The sequence below is a fragment of the Miniopterus schreibersii genome (genome assembly GCF_964146895.1).
Source record: "Miniopterus schreibersii genome assembly, chromosome: 10".
In the NCBI taxonomy this organism is placed as follows: Eukaryota; Metazoa; Chordata; class Mammalia; order Chiroptera; family Miniopteridae; genus Miniopterus; species Miniopterus schreibersii.
Window position 1 is genome coordinate 46,047,833 of NC_138110.1, and position 21,749 is coordinate 46,069,581.

A 21,749-nucleotide genomic window follows, 5' to 3' on the forward strand; every position below is an offset into this window, starting at 1 on the left:
CCATACATAGTTATTACAATATTATTGACTACTTTTCCTATGCTGTACTTTACATCCCATGACTATTTTTTGTTGTTATAGTTAATCTTCACCTAAGGATATTTTTTCCATTGATTTTTTAAAAAATATATCTTTATTGATTTCAGAGAGAGGAAAGGAGAGGGAGAGAGAGATAGAAACATCAGTGATGAGAGAGTCATTGATCGGCCGCCTCCTGCACGCCCCTGACTGGGGATCAAGCCCGCAACCCGGGCATGTGCCCTGACCGTACATGCCCCAACCAGAGATCAAACCCACAGCCTGGGTATATGCTTTGGCAGGAAATTGAACCCACCACCTTTTGGTGTACAGGACGATGCTCCAACCGACTGAGCCACACTTGCCAGAGCACCCTATTTTCCTTCTGTAACTGTGTCCACCCTATACCATCTTGGGTGTTAGACAGGCTTGGGGACACCCAAAATGACCCTCTCTAACTGGGTCCTCTGCCAGGCCTCGGGAGGCAGCCCCATGGCCACACTGCGGGCACAGGGAGAACCACGCTCAGCTGAGTTCATTCCCAGGCAAGGCGCGCTCGGAGGACAGTGTGGGGACCTCAGCTCTCCTTGGGGTTGGGAGGAATCACACACACACACGTGGGGTTCCATTTATTTTTTTAAACCACGCATACACGTTTTTTTAAAAAACCTGACTAGAACCGTATTGCATTTCTTCTCCCGCTGCTTGCCTCTTTCCCTTACACTGCGGCATTCCGTGTGAGCACACGCAGAGCCTCCGCGTTCTTTCTAACACATACGGCCTATCTTTTACAATGAGAAGCTTTGGGCTCCTTTTGTTTTGTTGTAGTTGATTGACGATTAGGAGCCTGGCAATGAAAGAATGACCTGGAGAGGGCCTGAGAGAGACTGGTAAGGCCACCTAACGACACGAGGTGACTTGCCCAGAAGGAGCCTTGCTATCAACCAGGACATGTCCTAAGGGGGTTGGCAGGGCCCCAAATATTTCTTGACCTCGTCCTCTGTAGCTCTGCAGAGGAAGGGTGGGAAAAGCTGGAGAAAATTCCCCGATTCAGATCTTTTGAAAGTATTTCCATTTCATCTTAGGTTTCCATGGCACAAGCCTATCATACCTTCAAAGACACTTTAATGATATTAAATGGTTTTTCTTTCCTTTTATTTCTATTTCTTTTTTGAAAGAATCAAACTTCAAACCTTTAGAATGTCACTTCCATGCAGTTTTAAGCCTTTATATGTGTTGCAGAGAAATAAATTCTCAGAAGCAAATGTCAAAATGATCTTTGTAAAAGGAAAAAAAATTTAAAAATCTTACGTCAAATGCCAGTGGTCGGCAATATTCTTGAAATATAATTACAGTCTTTGAAAATTATGTTTTTTAAAATTAATAGTCCCAATATTATAGTTGGGCTTTTGTTTCACAGAATGTTCAAATAACCTCGACTTTAACATTAACTGGTAATTTGTCTTTCATAAGAATGGCACTGAATCTTCTTAGTCATTAGCTTGCATAAGTTAATGAAATGGGCCAACACCCGGACCACTGGGGCAGGGCCCAGGGCAGGGAGCCAAGCTGATGTGCCTTCTCTGGTCCTGCCTCCCAGCTTGGAGCTTCTCCAGGGCACTTCTGTTTTCCTGGCCTCAGAATTTTCTTGTTTTAACAACTGCCGAGGCAGCAGAGGAGACCTATGAGCCTTAGACTGAGAGTTGAGGTTTGACTCTTTCTTGTTAGTGCAAAGGGAAAGATTTCTCTTGGCGAAAATGCAGATTTTAAATCGTAAAGCTGTATTTCCAAATTCTCCTCACCAATATGGGTGTAAGAGAGGACCTGTGTCAATGGCTCATCCCACAGAGTCTGAGGGAGGAAATAATGGGGGGAAGTAAGAGGCCTGGAAATTCTAGAGTGGCATCTCCCACTCCCAGGGAGGGAGCCCCTTGATGAGTCCTGGGTGACCTCAAAGCAGTGACTTCATAAATCAGAACGGCAGAGGGCTTTGTTAAAAGAATTTTTTTTAGATACACAGTAATTACAGCCTTAAAACAGAAAGTTGGAGACACACAAAATGCCTATCCAATGAGCAGATGCGATGAGCCAGCTCACAGAGCAGGTACTTGGGGAAGTCATCACTCAGTAGACTTGGCGCTTTGGATGGGGTGGGCCATTATGTCGTTTTCATTCCTTTATCCTTAGTTCTGTATCATTTAACTTAGTCTATATAAAGTGTGGAAGCAGAGTGAAAAGGAAACTCACTGAATGGGAGAAAATATTTTTAAATCACATGTCTGATAAGGGGTTAATATCCAGAACATATAAAGAACTCCTAAAACTCAACAACAAAACAACCGGATTAAAGTGGGCAAAGGTCTTGAATAGATATTTCTCCAAAGAAAATATTCAAATATTTTCCTCTAGATATGTAACATGTATTTATCTGAGCACAGTTTTTACACAGCACATCAAACTATTTCTGGTTCTTCAAAAATCAACGTAAAAAGAGAAAATACAGTAAAAGTAATCCAGCTTGGCTTGTCACCTATGGAGGAGAAAAGCCTTCTATTCGTAACGTATGATTTCTGAACAAATAATGTCACATAGCGGTTTGAAAATCTTCTCTGTCTCCTCATTTAGAAACTAAACAGAAAAACGACAAAAATAAACCAACTGGTGTTTTCTAACCAAAAACTGCAAGCATTTAAGACAGCTGCTTTGGTCTATTTTTGATGCCATAGTGCAGAAACATTTTAGTCTAAATTTTTTCTCATTTAAAATTTTATCCACATAATAGATGTAAATTACTTAAAAAAAAAAAAAAAAATCACGGAGTACTGCAGGGTTTGTGGAGAAAATCATCACATCTCTTACAATCCAGGCCTGCTTTCATAGGCATTTTGCTATCTTTTGTTCCTCTGGTAGTTGCCTTCATAATTTTAAATAATGTGTTCATATCACTGCTTCTAGGTTAGAAAAGTATTACCTAACAACTCCCTGCTTTCAAAGATGACTTTCATCCACACTGTTGCCTTTCTCAGTGTTTTTTGAAAAATATATATTTAAATGCTTCATGGAAAGTGAATTTTCTTTTTATTTATTTATTTTTATTAAATGTATTGGGGTGACATCGGTTAATAGGATCACATAGGTTTCAGGTGTGGATTTCTATGTGACAGGATCTGTATATTGCACTGTGTGCCCACCACCCAGAGTCAAGTCATTTCCGTCACCATATATTAGGTCCCCTCTCCCCCGACACCCTTCCCTCTGGCAACCGCCACACTGCTGTCCCTGTCCATGAGTTTCAGTTTTATATCCCACATATGACCGAAATCGTATGGTTCTCAGCTTTTTCTGCCTGAGTGTTTCAATTAGCATAATATTCTCAGTTTTTGATAGTTATTTTATTTTTAGTTATTCTTTTTTAAACCTTTGTAACCTAAAACAATATACTTAGACCTCTAGCTCTTGTCCAATTAATTATATGCAATATTCTTTGCCTCTCCAGGATATAACATTAGATTCTCCAAACTTCGCCTCTCAATGTAGGTTTTTTAGTCTTCTGTGGATTGTCTGTAGATTAATTTTTAAAGTTAAACCCATTAAACAGTATGTACATTATTATCACTACGTAGGTATTATTAACTGCATAGATTCTTTTAAATGCTGGGATTCTGTCTCCTTCTGTACAGGGTCAATGTCAGCACTCCAGTGTTACCTGAAAGAAGTGCTCCTAGAGTCATAAGCAAAAATGATTCTTTTCTCTTATACTCTACCAACTGCTCAAAATCATGTACCTTTTAGATTGTTTCCTGTTTGAACCAGGACTATCTGGTACGACTTTTTGTTTTTCCTTAAGTTTCTCAGTGCCTTTCTTTTATTCTGTCAAAAAAACCCACCACAGATAAAAATAAAAAGAAGTCTTTCTGATAATAGTCTTCTGGGCCAGGGTTGCTCTTCCCTGTATCCCGTGTCTCCCTTTTCCTTGGCTTCCACTCATTTCACTGAACTAGATCCTCAAGAACTTCCTTGACAGGAGTATGTGGGAGGTACATATACAAATTTTTTGTATGTGTGCAAATATCTTTATTTTGCTTTCTCATTTAATTGATGACAGATTGACTACATATAGCATTTTAAATGAATATGTCAGGATGCTTTGACTTACCACTTACTGCTTCAAAGTAAATTTGTCTGTTTATTTTGGCATTTTCCTTTTTGCTGCTTATTTTCTTATATACCTGGGACTTCTCAGTCGTTCATATTTACTCTCTGGCAAACCACTATTCACGAAACTACCCTTTGTGAAGGATTGCCATGGGTTACAGGATAGCAGCAGAGACTTTTGGGTAGTCAAGACCATTTTTAAAATTTTTTAAAAATTTATTGATTTGAGGGAGAGGGAGGGAGAGAGAGGGAGAGAGAGAGATCGATCAACTGTTGCTCCACTTACTTATACTTTCATGGGTTGATTCTTGTATGTGCCCTGACCGGGGATCGAACTCACAACCTTGGAGTATCGGGACTACACTCTAACCATCTGAGCTCCCCAGGGCTAGTCAAGTCAATTTTTCATTAAGTTTCTCTGACAGAAAAAACAATACTAAATTTAACGTCGTGGAAGCTTCAAAGTCAAGTAGTCACAACTTCTTACCTCTGCATGTCAAAATATTCTGTAGGTAGTAAAAGTGATAAACTCATCAATACATCGAAATTCCCAGAAACTTTTAAGATAAAAAGAGACGTGTTTCATAAGGATATAAATTTCATTCAATAATAAGGTAAATATAATAACTGAGAAGTCTGCTATTTCAAAATATTAGATAAATGAATTACTGTTTTCATGACAGAAATTTTAAAGTGAAAGGGAGAAAATATGTTAAGCAACTTTAGTAAAATAACAAATATTAAAATAGTATAAAATGTTTGAAAAAATTTATATTGGCATTTTATATCCTAATTTTTGTACCTAAATCAGCTTCTTGGTAAGACAACTTAATTGTTTCTCTACTTGATATTAATTATAGGTTTTAAATATTAGCCTATTAAATCTTTCATGATTTTCAGATATTTCAACTGTTAAACTTACAAAAGTACGTGCTTCACTTCTAATAATTCTTCAAAGTTTTCAGATAATTTTACTTTTCTATTTTTGCTTACTAATGAACAGTCTTTATTTAGAAATGCTAACTAAATGGACAAGTTTATTGGTAACATGATCCATACATCATCCCCTAAGTCCATCAAAATTCTAATAAGTGAATCGAAATGTTATTAAATGATTGATAGTATTATATATTTTAATTGTGTAAGTGTAGATAGTTCAAATTTATGACACCATTGTATTATATTTTTATGTTATATGTGTGTCTTTTTGAATTTATGACACAATTTTGATCATATCTATAATGCTTTTAATATTGAAATAAATTATTATATTATTTTCTTTGGAAAAAATATAATTTACTCTGTATCACAGTGCTAAGCAACACATGTCTAAAAAAAAAAAAAAAAGGTACTGCTTATATCTTCAAAAAAGAATTATGTTAGATGAGTTTTTTGTGAGGAAATTGAATTGGATGACCATAGGTCTCTCCAGCCCAATATTCTGCTCTTTGCTCTGTCTCCTCCTGAGCAATGAAAATACAAATTACAGCTGCTTTTTTCCCCAAACAGAAAGCATCATTTTCATAAATAGTTCACATAATACAGAGACAGTGAACACACTGTCATCCATATTCTGTCCAGATAACTAAGTTTGCTGTTTGCTGTATATCACGGACATCTTTCATGCCAAAACATAAAGATACACAGTACTTTTTTGTAAGAAACATAGTATTCTACTACAGTGGCTATATCATAGTTGATTTAATCAATCCCTTGTTGCTGGACCCTTAGGTTCCAATGTGTTCATTATTAAAAATAAAAATATTACAAGCATTCTTTTGTATATCTTGTCCTAGGATAGCCTTGGAGTAAGTTTTTGGATCACAGTTTATGTACACTTTAAATTTTGTTAGAAATCCTAAATTTCTCTCTTGTAAGGCTGCAGCAATTTACAGTAAGAATTTTTTAGCTACTCCTCCAGCTTCTAGAAACCTGCAGCTCCTATCTTGCAAAGTAAAATATTTAACAAAGAAACTTAAATATTTACTAGAGGGACACTTACCCTTTACTTACCTGAAATACTCCCAACTATTTTGTTCAAAGACTCTATAAAGGTATTTCAATTGGTACTCTGTTGTAATTAGACCCACCCATAAACTTCCCAGGGAGATGGTAACCCACCGTATTTTTTAAAGCCTATGTATGTAGTTTTAAAAGCTTTAACAGGCACTACAAGGAAATCCATTTCATGGCGAACATCAAAGCCTTGTTTTGGTTAAGGCTCTTTTCTTTTTGTTTCAGCTTCAGTAAAAAGATGAAATACCTGATTCCTTTTCTTGAGAAACAGGTCTTCAGTCATTGAAGACATGTCTCCACAAGCAAAGCTGCACCCAGAGCCAGAACCATAGATAAATCAGTGAACCAGATATCCTAATGCTCTATTAAACAACCCTGTGCAAATTAAAGTATTTCAGATGCTGTCCAATCTAGCCAGGTCACAGAGCTTAGAGAGATTTAGAAACTTGCGCAAGGTCACCTGTGAGTATTTAGTGACAAATCCCAGACTCAGCGCAAAATCTAGCTGACGTTGGTGCTCATTTCAGTGCTTCGGTTCATTTTTCCCCCCAGCTTAAAATAAGAGTTTTATTTATTTAGTTAGTTAGTTAGTTTTATTTGATTTTTATTGAAATATAGTTGACATGTAACATTATATTAGTTATGGGTGTACAGCATGATTCCGTATTCGTATTATTGCAAAATGATCACCATAAGTCCAGGCAACATCCATCACCACATGTAGTTACAATTTTCTAGAGAACTTTTAAGATCCATCATATTATTTTATATAAGTACCAGAACGGCCTTACAAAGTAGTTATCATATGGACCATTTTTGCAAATGAATTAACTGAGGTAAGGAAATATGTTCATAGAGCAGACATCAGCAAAGCACCTCCACTTGTTTTTCCAAATAAAGAATTTTGGGAACATAGCCACACTCATTTGTTTATATATATTGTCTTTGGCTGCTTTTGCATTACAACAGCAGAGTTGAATAGCTCTAACAGAGACCATATGGCCCCCAAAAACCTAACAAAGTTACTATCTGGCCCTGTAAGAAAGTTTGCTGACCTTGGCATACAGTAGGAATTAGAGCCAACATTCAAATTCCAGATAATTTTTGCCCCATTACCTAGGCTAACTATGTCTGCTCATTGTGCGTACGGATTTTTACAAAGTTTTTGATAGTATTTCTCTTATCCTTGTGGACCAGTTAGAATACTGTGGCCTGGATGACAATATAGTTACATGCTAATTCTATGTCTATAGGTGAAGGTCGTCCCACAGTCATCCCCACTGAGCTTGCCCAGTCAGTCACATACAGGTTTTACACATGCAGGAGTCCTCCCTCATCAGTGAGGGATTCATTCCAAGGCCCCCAGGGAATGCCTGAAACTGCAGATAGTACCAAAGAACCCTACATACACTGTGTTTTTTCCTTGCACACATACCTATGGTAAAGTTTAACTTATATATTGGGCACGGTAAGAGATTAACAACAATAAATAATAAAAAAAAATAGAATAATTATAACAATATACTGTAATGAAAGTTAAGTGAACGGCTTTGGGGACATTACTAAGTAAAATTGAACACAAGCACTGAGATACCACAACAGTGAATCTGATAAGTGAGATGCCTGCTAAGTGACTAAGGGGCAGGGAGTGGATACAGTGTGGACACCCTGGACAAAGGGATGAGTCACGTCCGGGGGGGATGGAGCAGAGATTTCATCATGAATTTTTCATTTAATATTTTCAGGCTCCTGTTAACCGTAGGTAACTAAAGCTGCAGAAAGTGAAACCACAGATAAAGGGGGACTACTGTGTGTTAGTTTGGTGGTTTCTTGGGGTTGAGGGGATGCTGTTTAAGTGACTGGTGGTAAACCTGAAGGGAATCCTTGATTTTCATTCAGAGGCTAGCCAAGCTCGACCTTCCCGTGAAAGCAGTGTACCTTAAACAAGGTCTCACGCTACAGACTGCGACGGGGAAGCTCCAATAGGCTTCTGGGCGGTAAGGAATTTGTCAGCTTCCAATTAGAGCCTCTAATCCTGCTTAACGTCCAATAAAATGACAGTGAAGCGGTTTTTAGAAATAAAAACCGTAAGACCAGAAGGGCAAAGAGAATAACAGAAAACACAACAATAATGACATTTGGAAGCTAGAAAATGGATTAGCTTAGCAAATCCAAGAAAGTTGAATTCTTTTTTTTTTAAGTTTATCTTCATTGTTGAAAATATTACTGATGTCCCTTTTTTATCCCCATTGATCCCCTCCACCCCGCATCCACCCCACTCCCAGGCCTTCCCCATACTAATGTCTGTGTCCATGGGTTATGCTTATAAACATATAAGTTCTTTGATTAATCTCTCCCCACTCACTCCCCCTCCCCACCTTCCCTCTGAGATCCCTCAGTCTGTTCCATGCCTCTGTGTCTCTGGATCCACTCTGTTCATCACTTTATTTTGTTTATTATATTCCACATATAAGTGAGATCATGTGGTATTTGTCTTTGTCTGACTGGCTTATTTCACTTAGCATAATACTTCAAGAAAGTTGAATTCTAAGCTGCCAGTGGGAAAGCCAGAAAATAAAACTCCCCAAAAGCTCAAAAAGTAAAGGCTCAGGAACTAAAACCAAGAAAATTGGTTGAAAGTCTTTTTTTTTACATATTTGTTTTTGTTTAAACTATTACAGATGTCCCTTTTTCTCCCCAATGACCCATCCCACCCCTTCCCACCCCCCTCCCAGTCCCTCTCCACACTATTGTTTGAAACAGTAGACCCCTCTTTCTACCCCATTCCATATGTTCAGTCATGTACCTCCACTCCAGACTTTCTTGTCTCCAATATTCTAGTCTTCTCCTTCCAGGTCCCTGACCAGTCAGGCGGGCAATTGGCTTGTGTGTGAGAACTGAGTAAAAAACTTTGGGGACAGCTCTCTTCGGCTTCTGCTGGGTCACCCTTGCCCCCTTTGTGGGTAGAGATATCAAGCAGAAGCTTACCTGCCGCCTGTTCATTTCTCCCTCAGGAATACCATGCTCTGCTAACCATCTTGACCACTCCCAGTGTTCTCCTCCACCTGAACTTTTCCCCAGTTCACCACTGGTAAGATCTTTGACAATCAGTGCACATCCCTGTGCCGGGCCCACCTGTGCCCACCTGCCAGATTCAAAGTTTGGTGGGAGTGGGGGAGGGGTGCTGGAAAATGATTTATTTTGTGTGTCTATACTTCTGCCAAATTTTTTTCTTTTTTGCTGAAGTTGAGATAGCATTCTCTCTAAAACATCCCCTTTCCTTCTGAGTTTTTTATTTAGCTTGTTAAAACCCTCCTCAAAAGAAAGCTCTCTCTAAGCATGTCCTCGGGTGAGGATTTAAAAAAAAAAAGAATTTATTGGCACACATAACCAAGTCCAAGATCCAGGCACAGCGGGTTCTTGGGCATCAAATGCATCATCAGGATACTTCCTTACCATCTTTTGGTTCTTCTTTGTTTGTGTTGGGTTTATTTTCTGGTCGACTCTCTCCATGTGGTAACAAACACATCGTTAAGTTTATATTCTTGGATGGTATACCCTGCAACTGTATATGTCTTCTTCCTCTGCTTGAAATAATAACATCTGCTATTCATAGACTGACTATTCTGTGCCAAGCACTGTACATTTTAAGTTCAATATATATATTTATTTTCAGTTAAATAAATATTTATATCACATAGTGTTTAGTATCAAGGATTCTAGAGCCAGTCTGCCTGGATTTAACCCTATATTTATACAAATCCCAGATTATACCAAATAATTTATAGTTACTACTAGAATGCAGTTTATACTTACATTTACATTATGATTGTGTTTGGATGTTCTTTGCATGGGACGGTCCTCAACCAACTGAGTCACTCTGGCTGGGCAAATTCTCCTTTTTTGTTTAAGCAAAATTGAATTGAATGTCCTTCACTTGCTACTGAGTTTTAACAGCCTTACTGCACAAAAATTTATTAAGCATCTATTATGTGCCAGGCACTCTATCAGTATTCAGAGTTTGAATGGTGAACATGCTTACCATTTTTGTCTTGGATTTACTTTCACAGTGCTAGCCAACTACCTGAGACAGCTGGTTCAGCAAAAGGTATCATCTCACGGTAATTTACAGATCCTTGGAGGGTGAAAAAATCATTCCTTCAGGAGCCAAGGAGATTCAAGAGTTGTCATAGATTGCAAATAAATGACCACAAATTCTATGTGGAGTCTATTTCTACATCCTGGGGCTTCACATGGGACATGCTTTGGCTAATGTGACATTAGTAAATGACATTCAAACACTTGAAATTGTGTAGAGCAGTGATTTTCAACCTTTTTCATATCATGGCACACATAAACTAATTACTAAAATTCTGCAGCACACCAAAAAGTATATATTTTTGCCAATCTGACAAAAAAAAAATAGGTATAATATTCTTCATTCCTACCAGATAACTATTGTTTGGTTGGTTGTCATTTTTTTATTTGACTATTTAAGGGAAAAGAGGTCAGTGTCCCTGACTAAATAGTCAGGTATGCATGTTTTAAAAATTCTTGCCTGGCCGGTGTGGCTCAGCGGTTGAGCCCCGACGTAGGATCCGGGAGATCCCTGTTTGATTCCCAGTCAGGGCACATGCTGGGGTTGCAGGCTCAATCACCTGTGGGGGTCGTGCAGGACGCATCCGATCAATGACTCTCTCATCATTGATGTTTCTATCTCTCTCTCTCTTCCTCTCCCTTCCTTTCTTTGAAATCAATAAAGACATTTAAAAAATAAAAAAGTTGACAGAAATATATTAAAAAAAGAAATTCTTGCAGCACACCTGTTGAAAATTGCTAGCATAGAGGGATTGTTGACCATGTGACATAGCCATAGCCGAAAGACTCTTCCATAGTTTAAGTATGAACTTGTATTCCTCAGGACCTTTCATTGTCATGTAAAAGAAATCCAACTGAATTAGGACTTTTAGAGTTTTGAGTCACAGAAAACCCCAATACAGACTTGCTTAAACAACACAGGACGTTTATGACTCACAATTCTAAGCAGTGTAGATGTTAGTATATAGGTCAAACAGATGAGGTCCGATAGTGCAGTTCTTCCAATGACGCCACCAAACATAAGGTTCTTCTCCTTTCCAGCACTCATTTGACAATATTGACTTCATCTTCAGGCTCTCTACTGGTGCCTTTCCCTTCAACCCATTCCCTTCAGGCTTTCCTCTTGTAGGAGCAAAATGGTGGTCACACTTTCAGACTTCAAGTACTTACACCATACCGGAGAAGCAAGGACGCTGCAGTTTACTACAAGCCTCCAGTCTGTGGGGCTCATTGGTTCTGACTGTGTTGCGTGACCATCTGTGGGACTCTCAGCCACTAGACTAGAGGGCATGGTCATGCTGCGTGGCTTCAGTGGGAGGAAGGAATGCTCGGGGGGCAGCAAACTATCGGACCTCGTCTGTTTGACCTATAGACTGATGTCTACACCATTCAGAACTGTGAGTCATAACTGTCCTGTGTTGTTTAAGCAAGTTTGTATTGGGGGTTTTCTGTGACTCAAAACTCTAAAAGTCCTAATACAAATTAGTCCTAAATAATAATAAGTAAATAAACATTATCGGCTCGCCCAGCTAGGCTCGAATGCTTCTTCTTTAAGAAGAAGAGTTGTTAAAAACCATGGTTTCTGCACCTGTCACCAGATTTCGGGCTGCCAGCTGTTCTCTCCCTTGCAATCCCCCCACCCCTTGGCCTCATTCATTCCCCCTGTAGACAGGCCTCTTTATGTTTCGAAGAACATGGCCAGCAGTAGTTCCCCTGTAAAAAGCTTTCCCCCCTTCCCTGCCGATGTCTGTATACAGCAATTTCCAGCAGGGGCTCAAAAGGGCCCAACTGGAGTCCGCGTCTGCCTTCTGGCCCAGTGTTGCCGGAGGTGAAGAGTATGGGAGTTGCCCGCCTTAGTCGTCAGGACACACTTTTGCTGCCAGACAGAAAATAAGGAAGCTTTTCAAGCAGTCAGAAAACAGTGGCTACCGCAGACTATTTTGGTGTCTAATTACTGGGCAGAAAATGGGGAGTACAGGGAGAGACCTACTGTCAGATCTGAGGGAAGCTGGCCTGAGAGGTACAGGGCAAGAGGGATCACAGAGGTCAACCCAAACATGAAACAGATTCTAAAGAGAGCACTGAACGTAGCAATGGAAGGCACTGGGAAGGACCATCTGGCCCAAACTGTATTTCCCCTAATTAGCTGCCAAATTTTATAAAACAACACTTCGAAGGACCCCTGATTTCCAGCCACGCATTCACAGGACAGTTCTCTAAGCTTTGTGAAGGACTTCTGGAGGAACTGCAGTTGTTTCCAGTCTTCCTCGTGACTCCGTCCTTCCTGTTTGCGAGCTGAATGTGCACCGCGCAGTCCTAGCTCAGGCGTTTGTTCCTACAGGTAGGACTAAGGCGGCGAGAGGGCAGTCCCGCTGCTCCCCAAGCACCGAGGGCTGACCCTGCAGCACCGATTTCTATTTATTTATTTTTCAGGAATTCTGAGGATGGTCCAGACAGAGCTTCCTAAGTCTTTCCTCAGAGGCCCAAAGCGCTTCTTTACCCAAAACCCCAAGAGGAGGAGTCCTCGTCCCAAGCCGCAGCTGCCCGAGCCAGCCGAGGCCTGCAGGACGTCCCGCCCAGCCCCAGGCCGGTTTAACTGGTTAGGACTGAAGCCGCTCGCACAAAAGGCCTGAGCTTCGGGAGCAGAGGAACAGACGGGCCAGAGCGTGAAGACGAAACGCATTTCCTTCCTCAGGCCACCGCAGGCGAGGCCCCCAACCGAACTTCGCAGACATTCGCTCGGGGTAGGTGCACGTCCCACCCAGTCCCCCAAGACCAGAAACTGCGCAGGCGCCCGCGGAGCACCAGCGAGGCGCGTTCTCTCGCGCGCCCCGTGTCTCCTCAACAAGCTTCTGGGCCGCAGGGAGCGCGGTGCTTCCTGGGTGTTGTAGTGTGCTTCCTCCGCGAAGGGCCCTCCGATAGGCTGGGAGCTGGGTTTCTGAGAACTACGCCTCCCAGCGTACCCCGCGCGGGGCACTGGGCGTTTGCCCTGGTCAGCCTCAGCCGTCAGTGAAGAGTGGAGGACCCGGGAAGCCGGCTGCGGCGGGAGGAGGGAATGCGCTTGCGCGCTGGGCCGACTCATCCCGTTCGTCCCAATCATTGTAAACAGGCGGAGGCTGGGGCGGGGTGAGAATGGGGCGCCGGAGACCGGCCAGGGGCGCAGCGCCGGAGAAGGCTACGGTGGCTGCGGCGGCGGCGTGAGCGCGAGGAGGCGGTGGCTGCGGCGGGCTGGGCGGTCGCGCGGCGGCTGGCACAGGTTAGTGATGGGCAGCGGCGGCGTGCGGGGGTCGCAGTGTGTCCCCCTCGCGCGCTGGGGGAGCCGTCTCCGCAGCCGCCTTGCGGGCGCGTCTGTCAGGCAGCTTGCGGGGCTGGGCTCTCCCTGCGCGCTGGGCTGGAGTTGGGGGTGGGGGGCGTGGCTGCCCCTCGTGCGGGCTCCTGCGCGGCAGCTTTTCCTCAGCTCTCGCCCTCGGTGCGGTGCGTTCCTCCCACTGCCCTGCTGGGCCTCCCTCGTGGCAGCCGCCGTCGTAATGCGATTCTCTCGGGGACTGGAGGAGAGTCGGGACCCGGCCCCTCCCCCCCGGGGCTCCAGGCCTCGGGGCAGAGGGGGACTGTCTTTTATATAACCGGGCCGTGTCTCTGCTCGCACCCGGAACGCTGCCCCGCCCTCGGAGAGGGCTCGGCGCGCGCGCTGGGAGCAGGCTCTCGGCGTTTCCCACCGCTGGCTTGTAGGCGGCGGGGCTCCTTGGTCCGCAGTTCAGGTTTCAGTGGGAATGGGTGGACAAGTCTGGGGTTGAGAATTACTTACACAGCTCATTCTCAGCCGTGCTTGTGCCACAATGCTGTTGTTGAGGTCAGCTTTTTTTTTTTAATCGTAAGAGAAACAGGTTTTACAAAATATTCCACACCCCAGTCTTTCCTGAAGTAATTATGCTGTTTCAAGTTTGGGGATTCATTACTACAGAGCCTCCCTCTTGAGCAAGCACCATTATTCCCCTAGGACCTAATGGAATTCTTGGAGATAATTAAAATGTTAATTCGAGACAGCTTGACTGCGTGCAAAGAAGCACCTTCGTTTGGACGTTGAGTTAACACACCTGATCTAGCCTCATTAGAAAAGCTTTTCACTGAATTTTTTTGTTTAGCGGAGTGGGCATGTGCAGTGCTGGAGAGTTTGGGTAGCATTCCATCATACTTGGCAGTTGTTCACAAAATATTTCAGTGGCGATAAGGAATAGGCCCACTTTTGGTTTGGTGATCTGAGAGGCAGCACTTCTAAATGGGATGGTCCATGAGAAAGGTAACTTCACTTTCTGCCTTTTGAGTTATCTTAGTGATCTGATAATTCCTTTCTGAATATTTTCCTGAAGATGAGTAATTGCTGTGAGCTGAATTGGCAGTAGGAAGGAATTAGTGGAGTGGTTTCCACTTTTCAGAGTGACCCATGGATTTAAGTGGGATAGGCTAGTTTAACAGTAACCACTGAGAATTCTTTAAACAAACTATCTTCAAGCAGTGTAACAATTTAAATACTTTCTCTTCAAAATAGTATTTCTCACTTTAGATTTTCCAGGGGCCATTTATTCCCTAATTTAGAAAAAGAAGTGGTATCAGAAAAATGCATATTAACTTTAATTTGTAGAGTTGTATTTGCACAGTTGTTTGCTTGTCCAGGAGAGATTGGGTCCTGAACATGACTCAAAAGTAGGTTCTTCCTTTTTTGAAAGAAAAGTCCCAGTAGAAGCTCATGTTAGTATATGTGGAGAGAATAAGGGAAAATGTGGATCATTTAGTATAGAAGAACCACTGTGCGGCAGGCACTGTGCTGCTACACACAGACGGACTCACAGACGGAAAAGGCAGTGTCCCTGCCTTCAGGGTACTAAGACTTTATCTCTTAAGTTGTCAACAAGTACAATATGGTTTTAAGATTGCTTTTTTTTAAAAAATCCTCACCCAAGGATATTCTTTCCATTGCTTTTCAGAGAGAATGGAAGGGGGAGAGAGAGAGAGAGATAGAAACATTGATGTAAAAGAAACACATCGATTGGCTGCCTCCTGCTCGTGCGCCGAGTGGGCCCGGTGATTGAGCCTGCAACCAAGGTATGTGCCCTTGGCTGGCATGGAACTCGGGACCCTTCAGTTGTGGGCTGGTGCTCTAACCACTGAGCAAATTCACTAGGGCTGAGATCACTTTGATTGGAGAAAGTGGGGTACAGTGGGTGTAGGAAGGAGAAGGAGGCAGTCGTCAGTTTCTTAAGGTAAGAGGAGAGATTGAGGGAGGGGCAGGAGCAGGGAGAAGGGGGGGGCGATGTTGTGTGTGGCATAGAGAGCATACCCACCCAGGTGGCACTGAGGTAGAAGGAACAGTGTGAGCAAAAGCACAGGAGTCCAAACTTACATAATGAGTGTAGGGTCTGCACGTGTAGCTAGTCAGAGTCTAGGGTAGTGGCAAGTATGGTGTTAACTGTGGATTTTTCATTGATGCCCTTTATTAGTTTGAAGAAGTTCCTTTCTATTCCTAGTTTGTCAGATGTTCTGTTGAATGTTTGTTGAGTGTATTTCTTAATTTCTACATAGTTTTGAATTTTTCAAGAAAGTATTTTCTGTTACTGATTTCCAATTTCATTTCATTGTGGTCAGAGAACATATTTTATATGCTTTCAATCTTAAATTTTATTAAGTTTGTTTTGTGGCCTAACATGATCTGTCTTAGAGAATGTTTCAAGTCACATGCATGAGATGAATGTGTATTCTGCTATTGTTGGATGAAGTATTCTGTAGATATCTGTTAGGTCTACTTGCTTTAAAGTGTTGTCAGGTGTTCTGTTTCCTTATTGATCTTTTGTTTAGTTGCTCTATCCACTATTGAAAGGGGGATATTGAACTCTCCAATTATTGTTGAATTGTCTCTTTCTCCTTTCAATTTAGTTAGTTTTTGTTCCATGTCTATTGGGGTTCTGCTATTAGGTGCTTATATGTTTATAATTGTTATATCTTATTGACAGACTTACTCTTTCATCGTTATATACTATTTTTCTTTTTCTCTTATAGCAATTTTTGTCTTAAAGTTTATTTTGTTTGGTTTTAGGATAGCCATCCCGGCTCTCTTTTGGTTCCTGTTTGCAAGGAATATATTTTTTATCTTTTTACTTTCAACTTTTGTCTTTGAACGTAGATTGAGTCTCTTGTAGGCAGTATACTGTTGGATCTTATTTTGTTGTTGTTACGTCCGTTCTGCCAATATCTATCTTTTAATTTTGGGAATTTAACCCATTTATATTTAAAGTAATTACTGATAAGGAAGAACTTACTTATGCCCTATTGCTATTTATTTTCTATATATCTTATCTCTTTTGTGTTCCTCAGTTCCTCTTACTGCCTTCTTGTTTCTTTTCAGCATACAATTTTAATTCTGTTATATTTTATTTACTATATATTACTGACTTATTTCTTAGTGGTTGCCCTGGATTACAATTAACATATTGATTTGCAACGGTCTAGTTCAGATTAATACAAACTTAATTTTAGTAGTATACAAAAACTATACACCTATATAGCTCCACTCCCCTTTATGGTGCTCTTGCCACAAACTGTAGCTTTATATATTCTATGCCAGATTTACAATTGTTGCTTTATGCAGTTGTCATTTAAATCAGATAGGGGACAGAAAAGAGATATAAATAAAAAATACATTTATACTATGTTTTGTATTTACCTGTGTCGTTACTTTTACTGTTGTTCTCTGTTTCTTCATGTGAATTCAGGTTACTGTCTAGTGTCCTTTCGTTACAGCACGAAGGACTCCCTTTAACATTTCTTGTAGGATAGATCCACTAGCAATGAATTCTCTTAGATTTTCTTAATCTGAGAATGTATTAAATTCTCTTTCATTTTTGAAGAATAATTTTGCGAGATAATTCTTGGTTGACAGTTTTTTCTTTCAATACTTTGCCTATGTAATTTCATTGCCTTCTGGCTTCTGTGGTTTCTGATGGGAAGTCAGCTGTTGTTGATATTGAAGATCCCTTGTATATGATGAGTCACTTCTCTCATGCATCTTTCAAGATTCTCTTTGTCTTTGTCTTTTAACTGTTTGGTTAAGATTTGTCTTGGTGTGGATCTCATTGAGTTTATCTACTTGTTGCCTCTTAGGTTCTCAGGAATTTGTGGAAGCTGTTCAGGGCCCTTTTTCCTCAAAATGTCACATTGCTCAGCCATTCCTCTCAAGGATTTTGGTCAGTGTGTTTGCCACAATTGTTAGTCAGTGCTTTAGGTGGCAGCAGTGAAAACATCTGTCTATAAGTGTTTTTCACAAACATTTCTCATGCCCCATAGTGGCTTTAGCCCTGGAGGAGTTCTTGGTTATCAGCATTAGCCCTGGGGCAGTTCTTGGTTATCAGCATTAGCTCTGGGGGAGTTCTTAGTTAGTAGCAAGGGCTGATAAAGCAAGCCTTTCATCAGGTCTTCCAGGGAGCCATTACATAGGTCAAAAAAAATAATTTCATTTTGTTTGCAAATGAGGTTTGTTCTTGCTGTACCAGTACTAGGAATGTGGGCTGTTATTTTTAAGACTGCCAGTGATTTGGGAGCCCAGGATAGGACTAGAGTAAGTTTAATGCCACAGGGCTCTCTGATTCAGCTGATTTTCTTGAATAAGCACTCACTAGATTGCTTAAAGCCTTGGCTAGTTTCCAGTATTCTGAAAAAGTTGATTATGACAGGTTTTAGTTGCTTTTGTGGAGGGGTTGACTTTTGGGGTTCCTTATGCCACCATTTTGCCAACATCACTTCATCTACTTATTTACTACTACAATTACTACTAGGCTACCTGTATCTCTATAATTCAAGTAAATTTCTTGTAGACAGCTTGTAGCTGTAGCTGCATCAGTATTTTCTCTTTCTCTCTGCTTTTCTTTATTTCTAAAGGATTTTAGGTGCTTATATAGATGCAGTAGAATAAAGATTTTTTACTATTATAAACAGTGCTGGAATAAGCATCCTTTTACTTGCATTTTTGCTTACTTTTGTGTATTTGGGGCATAAGATTTTAATAGTGGAATTGCTAGGTCAGAATGTAAATTTTTGCTAGGTGTTGCAAAATTGCCCTTTTAAGTGTATCAGGTTACACTTTTACCAGTAGTGTATGAGGGTCTCTTTCTTCACACCCTCCTCAGTATTGGGTATCAAACTTGTTTATCTTTAGAAGACTGGTGGATGAAGAAGAACATGTCTTTAATTTTCTATTTCATTTTTTAAAAATATTTTTGTGTGTGCTTTGTGTTCATATTCTGTACCATTTTTTGTGGTTTTCTTTTTCTAAAATTAATTTTGTAAAATATTTGTCATGTCTATTGCTAGTATTTTTTTTCCCCAAGTTTTTTCTTGGCTTTTAAAATTTGTTCATGGTGTTTTTAAGGTGTAATTAGGATTTTCTGAAGTTCTTTTCAAATGGAGAATCAAGGAAAGAGCAGTAAAATTCTTCCTTTATCAGATTCTTACATGGGGGAGGGGATATAGTTTAGAAAATCTCAAATTTCATCCAGATATTTTTTTATACTCTTGCTTTTGTATAGTTAATAGCACAATTAAATATTGACTAATTATTATTACTACTTAGTACCTATTGTGTACCAGGAATACCATTTTGTTTAATCTTGGCAGTGCCTTGTCAGATAGATGTCAATATTCTGTTTGACAAAAAGAAATCTAGTCAACAAAAGTTGATGGCACTTAGTTGAAACCCACAACTATGTTACAGAGCTAAGACTTAAATCCAGATCATCTCTCAGACTCTAGAGCCTGTATACTTCCTGTTTACCAAATTATCTTTCCATCAGGATATTTTTCAGTTTCTCTACAGAGGGATGGTGGCTGCCTGAGTGAGACAGAAATAACATGATTGTGTTTTCCTTAACCATTAAAGATAGTACTGAAGGTTTAACAACTTTATATTTTTTTGTATATTCTTCCAGAGATGTTTTACACACATAAGAACAAAGATGTATGTAAACATGTACGCATTTTGTTCTGAATAGCCATAATGTAATATGTGGAGTAAGGGAATCAGTATTTGTTGAATACTTACTGTGTACCAGGCACTAGACCTGTTTCTTTATATTTGAATGAAGTCCTTCAAACTGATTACCTTGAAAGGTTGTACAGATATTTAAGTATGAGACTTTTGCATAAAAGGTTGTTAAAAACAAAAATACTAGTAGAGCTCATTTGGAATAGCTTTCAGAGCTGATACTATGAAGCATGGCAGTTCATTATCAATTGAAAGTTAAATGAATTCAAAAGCACTAGAAATTGAGAGCCAGATATTGTGACAGGTTGAGAAAAAAATTGCATACCATTGCCATTGTTTAAAAATGGGGTGTGTTTATCAGTTATAAAAATGGTGTTTTTGTGCGACTGGGATTTTCTAAATTGAGATCTTTCACCAGCTTGTTAGTGACAGGTGCCATTAGGTAAATATATTTGGATAGGAGCTTATTTCTAGAAAAAAGGGAGGAGGGAGATGAGGTAATAAAGCTCCCCTCCTCCTCACTAGGAAGGAAGCTTTTTAAGGAAAAATCATAAATCGAAGCTGTTATTTAAGGCATTAAGCAATTCCGTAGTTCCGTCCAAAGAATCAAGGACTTTGACTTTCTGTTTAGGAAAATTATGGGAAAAGAAAGTACAAATATGAAACTGAAGTAAAAGCTCACTGAAGTTCATTTTGTTACCCCACTGTTACGGTAACAAACTTGAAAAGCAGCAGATACCATTCTAAGTTTTTCAGCTTAGTTTAGCATTGTAAGAAAATGAACATATTATGATGTTAGATTTTGTTTTCTCAAGTTTTCCTCAGATTACTTTATTTTCAATTAAGACTTCATTTTTTAGAGCATTTTTAGGGTCACAGGAAAATTGAGCAGAAGGTACAGAGATTTCCCATCTACTCCAAGCCCTCAGCCCTGTGCAAAGCCTCTCCTCCATTACCAACTTTCTCCACCTGGCTGTACATTTGTTTCAGCTGAACCTACATTGACACATCGTAACCACCCAAAAGCCCGTAGTTTACATTACAGTTCACTTTGGGTGCTGTACATTCTATGAGTTTGGTCAAATGTATAATGACATGGCGTCCATCATTATGTTACCGTACTGAGTGTTTTCACTCCTGTTCATCCCTCCCTCCTCCTCCTCCCCCAACCCCAGCAACCGTTGATCTTTTAACTATTTCCATAGTTTTGCCTTTTTCAGAATGTGATATAACTGGACTCATACAGTAGGTGTCCTTTTTAGATTGGCTTCTTTCACTTAGTAATATGCATTTAAGGTTTTGTTCACATAAGAAAGGTCCAGACCCATAGAGAATTTTTATTTGAGCCAAACTGAGGACATACACCATGTTGCAAGATTTCACATGTTCCAGAGAATATCAGTTTTGCAGCTTCTTTTCTGCATTTGAGATTAAGGAGGGAACGTAAGGAAGATGACACGGAGGTGGGAGGACAGCAAGGTGGGGATTGGATTATAGGATAGTTAACAAGATTATGTGCTTGAGTGTGCGTTTTTTCACAGGTGTATTAACCTAGATGCACGGAAATGATAGACAGGGCTTAGTATAATGGACAGGGCTTATGTAAGGCAAAGATGAGCCTTTTAGTGAAGAAGTTATATGCCTGGGGTGTGACTACCCACCATGACCTGCCCAGTTAGGAATTTATGATCGGATCACCATGTGAAGTTACTTTCCATAGAACCTCCCCTCCCTTTTTTTGTCCACAGTTCCTGTGTCTTTTAACGGTTTGATAGTTCATTTCTCTTTAATGCTGAATATATTCCATTGTCTGGAAGTATCAGTTTACTTATCCATTCACCTATTGAAGGACATCTTGGTTGCTTCCAAGTTTTAGCAATTATGAATACACGTAATTCTATAAATTAGTTGCTGTAAACACCCATATGTAGGTTTTTGTATATATATAAATTCTCACTTCATTTGGGCAAATACCAAAACACTAAGGAGTGTTATTGCTGGAGCATATATAAAGAGTATGTTTAGTTCTGCAAGAAACTGCCAAACTCTTCCAAAGTGGCTGACCTTTTTGCGTTCCTACAGTAGTGAATGAGAGATCCTATTGCTCCACAATCTCATCAGCATTTGTTGTTGTCAGTGTTTTGGATTTTGGTCACTCTTAATAGATATGTAGTGGTATCTCATTTTTTTGGTTTTTATATTTTTTTAAAAATTGAGCTGTAATTGAGATATAACATTAGTTTCAGGTGTATAATATAATGATTTGATATTTGTATATATACGTCAATTATATACATATGGTGAAATGATCACCACACTAAGTCTAGTTAACATTTGTCACCATACATTGTAACAAAAAAATTTTAAGAAAATTCTTAAAAACTGTAAATTTGTTTTATCAGGTTCATTGTTTTAATTTGCAATTCCCTAATGT

General features: G+C 40.1%; 1 protein-coding gene across 1 annotated transcript in view; it reads left to right on the forward strand.

The window, feature by feature from the left end:
* The first annotated feature begins 13,398 nt into the window (after positions 1 to 13,398).
* Positions 13,399 to 21,749, forward strand: part of RALBP1 (ralA binding protein 1) — a 34,077-nt gene continuing 25,726 nt past the window's right edge. The window contains exon 1 of the mRNA XM_081148594.1: positions 13,399 to 13,543. The gene's annotated coding sequence lies outside the window, so the exon portion shown is untranslated. The remainder of the gene's footprint in view (positions 13,544 to 21,749) is intronic.